This window comes from Arachis duranensis, chromosome 3, assembly GCF_000817695.3.
Source record: "Arachis duranensis cultivar V14167 chromosome 3, aradu.V14167.gnm2.J7QH, whole genome shotgun sequence".
In the NCBI taxonomy this organism is placed as follows: Eukaryota; Viridiplantae; Streptophyta; class Magnoliopsida; order Fabales; family Fabaceae; genus Arachis; species Arachis duranensis.
Window position 1 is genome coordinate 69,483,747 of NC_029774.3, and position 7,299 is coordinate 69,491,045.

Below are 7,299 nucleotides of genomic sequence, written 5' to 3' on the forward strand. Positions count from 1 at the left end.
CAAGCATTCTCCTTGCATTATTATTATTTTCGGCTGCCATCTCCTTCTCTTGTTCGAAATTTTTTGAAAGATTGCTTCTGGATTGTTGTAATTTAGCTTCTCTTAATTTTTTCTTCAGAGTCCTTTCAGGTTCTGGATCAATTTCAACAAGAGTGCCTTTATCCTTGTTCCTGCTCATATGAAAGAGAAGAAAACAAGAAAAGAAGAGGAATCTTCTATGTCACAGTATAGAGATTCCTTTATGTTAGAAGAAGAAAGAAAGGGGAGAAGAAAGTAGAAGAGGGGATTCGGATATTAGGTGGAGAGGGGTGAAGAGAAGTGTTAGTAATTAAATAAATAAATAGAATAAGAAAAGAGAGGGAGAATTTCGAAAACAATTTTGAAAAAAGGGTTAGTAATTTTCAAAAATTAAAGATAAGATAACATTAAAATTAAAATTTAAAACAAAAGAATTTTTGAAAAAGAGATGAGATAAACAAAAAGTCAAAGAGTTAGTTGAAAAAGATATTAAAATCAAATTTTGAAATGATAAGAAGATAAGAAGTTAGATAAGATATTTTGAAATCAAATTTTGAAAAAGATAAAAAAATTTTTTGAGAAAGATAAGATAAAAGATAAAAAGATCTAATTTTTAAAATGACTTAACTAACAAGAAACTACAAGATAAGATTCTAGAACTTAAAGATTTAACCTTTCTTAACAAGAAAGTAACAAACTTCAAATTTTTGAACCAATCACATTAATTGTTAGCTAATTTTCGAAAATTAGATGTAAAGATAAGAAAAAGGTTTTGAAAAATATTTTGAAAAAGATTTTTGAAATTTTTCAAAAAAAAATGAAAAAGATATAATTTTTTGAAAAAGATTTTTGAAAAGATAAGATTTTTAAAATTGAAATTTTGACTTGACTTGTAAGAAACCACTAATTTTTAAAAATTTTTGACCAAGTCAACCCAAAATTTCGAAAATTTGGAGGGAAATAAGGAAAAGATATTTTTTGATTTTTGAAATTTTTTTTTTTGATGAGAGAAAAAAACACAAAAATGACCCAAAACATGAAAATTTTGGATCAAGACACATTATACATGCAAGAACACTATGAATGTCAAGATGAACACCAAGAACACTTTGAAGATCATGATGAACATCAAGAACATAATTTTGAAAAATTTTTGATGCAAAGAAAACATGCAAGACACCAAACTTAGAAGTCTTTAATGCATGGAAAATATGAATGCAAAAGTGCACATGAAAAACAACAAACAACACAAAACAAGAAATCATCAAGATCAAACAAGAAGACTTGTCAAGATCAACTTGAAGATCATGAAGAACACTATGAATGCATGAGATTTTCGAAAAAAATGCAAGAAAAATTTTAAAAGCATGCAATTGACACCAAACTTAAAAATTAACACAAGACTCAAATAAGGAACACAAAATATTTTTTTATTTTTATGATTTTCTAATTTTTTTTGTATTTTTAATTTAATTTTTTCGAAAAACATGGTTAGAAAAACGAAAAAGAAAAAGAAAAATTTTGAAAAAATATTTTTGAAAAGAAAATTACCTAATCTGAGCAACAAGACGAACCGTCAGTTGTCCATACTCGAACAATCGCCGGCAACGGCGCCAAAAACTTGGTGGACGAAATTGTGATCAACAATAATGGCTCTTTGGCATGTGCCAAAAAGACTAACTCAGCACTTTCTTTTCACAACTCCGTTCAACTTAACCAGCAAGTGTACTGGGTCATCCAAGTAATACCTTACATGTGTAAGGGTTGATCCCACAGAGATTGTTGGTATGAAGCAAGATATGGTCACCTTGTAAATCTCAGTTAGGCAGATTAAAAGGTTTTGGGTTTCGAAAATTAATAATAAAAAGAAATTAAAAAGGATAGAAATACTTATGTAAATTAATAGTGGGAATTTCAGATAAGTGTATGGAGATGCTGTGCTCCTCTTAAATCTCTACTTTCCTATTACAGTCATCCAATCCTTCCTACTCCTTTCCATGGCAAGCTGTATGTAGGTCATCACCGTTGTCAATGGCTACATCCCATCCTCTCAGTGAAAACGTTCCTCTCCTCTGTCACAGCACGGCTAATCATCTGTCGGTTCTCAATCAGGTTGGAATAGAATCCCTTGATTTTTTTGCGCTTGTCATCACGCCCAGCCTTCAAGAGTTTGAAGCTCGTCACAGTCATTCAATCACAGAATCCTACTCGGAATACCATAGATAAGGTTTAGACTTTCCGGATCCTCATGAATGCCGCCATCTATCTAGCTTATACCACGAAGATTCTGTTGGGGAATCTAAGAGATATGCGCCCGGCCTAAGGTAGAACGAAAGTGGTTGTCAGTCACGTACGTTCATAGGTGAGAATGATGATGAGTGTCACGAATCATCACATTCATCAAAGTTAAGTGTAACGTATATCTTGGAATAAGAATAGAAGAGAATTGAATAGAAAGTAATAATAATTGTATTGAACTTGAGGTACAGTAGAGCTCCACACCCTTAATCTATGGTGTGTAGAAACTCCACCGTTGAAAATACATAAGTGAAAGGTTCAGGCATGGCCGAATGGCCAGCCCCCTGAATGTGATCAATAGCCTCCTAAGATGAAGAATAAAACAAAATTGAGACCAGAGATGTCTAATACAATAGTAAATTATCCTATTCATACTAGACTAGCTACTAGGGTTTACATGAGTAAGTAATTGATGCATAAATCCACTTCCGGGGCCCACTTGGTGTAGGCTTGGGCTGAGCTTGATCTATCCACGAGCTGAGGCTTCTCTTGGAGTTGAACTCCAAGTTATAACGTGTTTTGGGCGTTCAACTCCGGATCATGACGTTTTTCTGGCGTTTAACTCCAGACAGCAGCATGTACTCGGCGTTCAACGCCAAGTTACGTCGTCAATTTCCGAATAAAGTATGGACTATTATATATTGCTGGAAAGCTCTGGATGTCTACTTTCCAACGTTATTGAGAGCGCGCCAATTGGAGTTCTGTAGCTCCAGAAAATCCATTTCGAGTGCAGGGAGGTCAGATTCCAACAGCATCAGCAGTCCTTTTGTCAGCCTTTTTCAGAGTTTTGCTCAAGTCCCTCAATTTCAGCCAGAAATTACCTGAAATCACAAAAAAACACACAAACTCATAGTAAAGTCCAGAAATGTGCATTTAACATAAAAACTAATGAAAACATCCCTAAAAGTAGCTTGAACTTACTAAAAACTACCTAAAAACAATGCCAAAAAGCGTATAAATTATCCGCTCATCAACCAACGTAGAGAATTTGGCATTTGGAGCGTTAGTGACAAAAGTGAGTGTCACTAACGCTCTCGAAGGTGAAACACACCTACGTTAAGAGTCACGTTAGCTACACTAACGTGAACTCTAACGTAGGAACAAAAGGCATCAAGCAACGTTAATGGGAAAAGTGATTCCCACTAACGTTCGCGAAGGGGTACAAGCCAACGTTATTGGGAAAAGTGAGTCCCAATAACGTTGGCCAAAAATTGAAAAGGCAACGTTAGTGGTCACGTTAAGACCACTAACATTGGATTTAACGTGGATACATGAAGGTGGAACGTTAGTGGAAAAAGTGAACGCCACTAACGTTCTCGAACCCACAATGGCACTCAACGTTAAATCTTACTAAATACCCAAGCCTAGTTCATATTTCTCTGCAAGTTGGGCCCACTAAAGATGAGAACTGCTTCAACTCAAGATCTAGAGCCCACATCCAAGACTTGAAGAACTCACTAGAAGATCAAGAGGAGTAGTATATATAGGAGTAGTTTTGAACTATAGAGAAGCTTGGCACTTTTGGGAACTACTCTCTATAGCTTTACTTTTTTGCACTTTTAGATGGATTCTTCTTTTCTGCTATTTTTCATTTCTAGAGCTATAAACAATTAAACCCCTTTCATTGGGTTAGGGAGCTCTGTTGTAATTTGATGGATCAATTATAGTTTTCATTCTTCTTCTTCTTACTTTTCTCTTGATCTTACTAGAAAGCTTTCGATCTTAATTCAATTGGTTAGTTGTCTTGGAAAAGAAACTCTCCATAATTGGATCTCATTTGAGCCTTGGAAAAGGGATGAGGAGATCATGCTAGAAATGCTTCATCTCTTCCCATGAGCAATTAAATCAAGGAATTGGGCAATTGTTCAAGTTTAGAGAGATTGGATTGCCAAGAAATTGGGATCCAATCACTTAAGATTGCCAAGGAGATCAATGAATGCATTGATTGAGGAAAAGATGAGAATGAACTTGATCCGGAGAATGCAACATCTCCTGAATCCAATGATTTCCCCATTTCTGATCTTACCCATTCTCTTTACTTTCTGCCATTTATTTTCATGCTCATTACCCCAAATCCCCATTTAAGATTCTGCACTTTAATTTCTGTTATTTACTTTCCAGTCATTTAAATTTTTGCAAGTTCTCAATCTAAATTCTGTTTAGCTCAACTAGCATATTCTTCCAACTAAAGTTGCTTGACCAATCAATCCATGTGGGATTCGACCTCACTCTATTGTGAGTTTTACTTGACGACAATTCGGTATACTTGCCGAAGGAAAATTTGTTGAGACAAGTTTTCATGCATCAAGTTTATGGCGCCGTTGCCGGGGATTGATTTTGAATCAACAATGATTAAGTTTGAAGATCACTAGATTGAGCATTTTTCTTTTCATTTATTTGATTCAGTCAATTTTCTTTTAGTTTGTTTTAATTTCTTCCTCACCCCCTTCACCCTCTTTATTTTTTCGTTCTTTCTTTCTTTGATTACAATTCTGCTCACTAACCCACTAACTGTTTGATAATTTGCATCATTCACACTAACAATTACTCTAACAAGAATAGTTTCTTCATTTTATCTCCTGTTGTGCAATCTGTCTGTTGTATGACAGGGAGAAGAGAAGGAGTTTCAACATCCTTTGATTCAGAACCTGAAAGGACCCTTTGGAGAGTAATAAGGGAAGCAAGAGGGAAAAGAATTATTGGTGCTGAGGAAGAAGAGGAAGAGTATTTTGAACCCAACATGGAAGAGAATTTGGAGAACAATCATGAAGAAGAAGCTCATAATCATGCCAGAGAAGGCCATGCAAACCGTGCTGGGCAAGAAAGGAGAGTTCTAGGCTCCTATAATCCTAATCCAGGAAACTGTGGAAGCAGCATTCAGAAGCCCACCATACATGCCAACAATTTCGAACTAAAACCGTAGCTCATCACTCTTGTTCAGAACAATTGTTCATTTGGAGGAAGTCATCAAGAAGACCCCAATCAACATTTAACCACCTTCCTGAGGATTTGTGACACTGTGAAGTCTAATGGAGTCTATCCAGATGTCTATAGGTTGCTCTTATTCCCTTTTTCACTCAGGGACAAGGCATCCAAATGGCTTGAATCCTTCCCAAAGGAGAGCTTAACAAATTGGGAAGAAGTGATGAACAAGTTTTTGGCAAGATTTTACCCTCCTCAAAGGATCAACAGGCTGAGAGCTGAGGTGCAAACTTTCAGGCAACAAGATGGTGAGACACTTTATGAAGCATGGGAGAGATTCAAAGACTTAACAAGAAGATGCCCACCAGAGATGTTTAATGAATGGGTTCAACTTCACATCTTCTATGAAGGTCTTTCCTATGAGTCAAAGAAGGCTGTAGATCATTCATCAGGAGGCTCTCTAAATAAGAAGAAAACCATTGAAGAAGCCATAGATGTCATTGAAATAGTTGCTGAAAATGACTACTTCTATGCCTCCGAAAGAAGTCACACCAGAGGAGTAATGGAGCTGAACCACATGGATGCATTGATAGCTCAAAACAAGATGATCACCAAGCAGCTAGCAGATCTTACCAAGAAGGTGGAGGAGAACCAAGTTGCAGCAGCCATCACCTCATCATCAGCTCAAGACGGAGTAAATATAGGAGAAGAAGGTGATTGGGAGCAAGCCAACTATGTTGGAAACTCACCTAGACAAGTCCATGATCTATACTCCAAAACTTATAACTCTGGATGGAGAAATCACCCCAACTTTTGATGGGAAAATCAACAAGGCCAAGGGCAAGATCAGAGACACCACAACCTCAATTCCAACAATAATGCAACTCATCAACACACCTCACAGAGAACCTACCAACATCCATCTAACCACCCTTCTCAACCACATAATCTTAACCCATCATCAATAACTGAGGATAGGCTCTCAAAGATCGAGACTCTACTTGAAAACTTATGCAGAGAAGTCTAAGACAACAAAGTGTTTAAGGAAGAAGTGCGAGCCAACATCAAGAACCAAGGCGAAAACATCAAGAGATTGGAGTCCCAAATAGGGTATCTATCTCAACAAATTCCCAAACCCACTGATGGATTCCCCAGTGATAAGGAGAAGAAGCCAAGAGGAGAAACAAAGAAAGTGAGATGGGAAGAATACAAAATGATAACCACAAGTGATGAGGGGAGTATGAATGGAGTAGAACACCTCCAAAATAATCAAAAGGAAAGCCCAAAGGAAAGAAGATATACACCACAACCTACATCCAAGGAAGAGCTGAAGAAGAAGGAGGTATTGAACCCATATGCACCTTTTCCCCACAGGCTTAAAGGTGGTGTAACAGGGAGAATGTATTCAAGGTTCCTTGATATGTTTGCATCTCTTGATGTAAATATACCATTCATTAAAGCCCTACAGCAAATGCCTTTCTACATCAAGTATATAAAGGAGCTACTAGCCAGAAAGAGTCCATTAAAGGGTGGACAAACAATAAAGATGAACAGGGATTGCAATGCTCTCATTCAACCAGGGCCACCCACAAAGAAGGAGGATCCAGGGAGTTTCCACATTCCTTGTGCCATAGGAGAAACAATGATTGACAAAGGGCTTTGTGACTAGGGAGCAAGCATCAACTTAATACATCTCTCCCTCATGAAGAAGCTCCAAATCAATGAACTAACTCCTACTGATGTAATTATCAGATTGGCTGACAAAACTCAAAAACAAGCAATAGGAGTGGTTGAAAATGTGCTACTATCTTCCCACAGATTTTATTGTTCTGGAAATAGATGAGAATCCTATTTACCCCATCATTCTGGGAAGACCATTCATAGCCACAGCCAGAGCACTCATAGATGTAGAGCGAGGAGAGCTAGTACTGAGAATACATAATGAGCATCTCACTTTCAATGTTTTCAACCTATCACAAGAATCAAGTCAAGAGAACAAAGAATCAAGAGAAGAGCAGAATGAAGCACTGATGCAAGAAACAAGCAAGGAAGCACAAACAA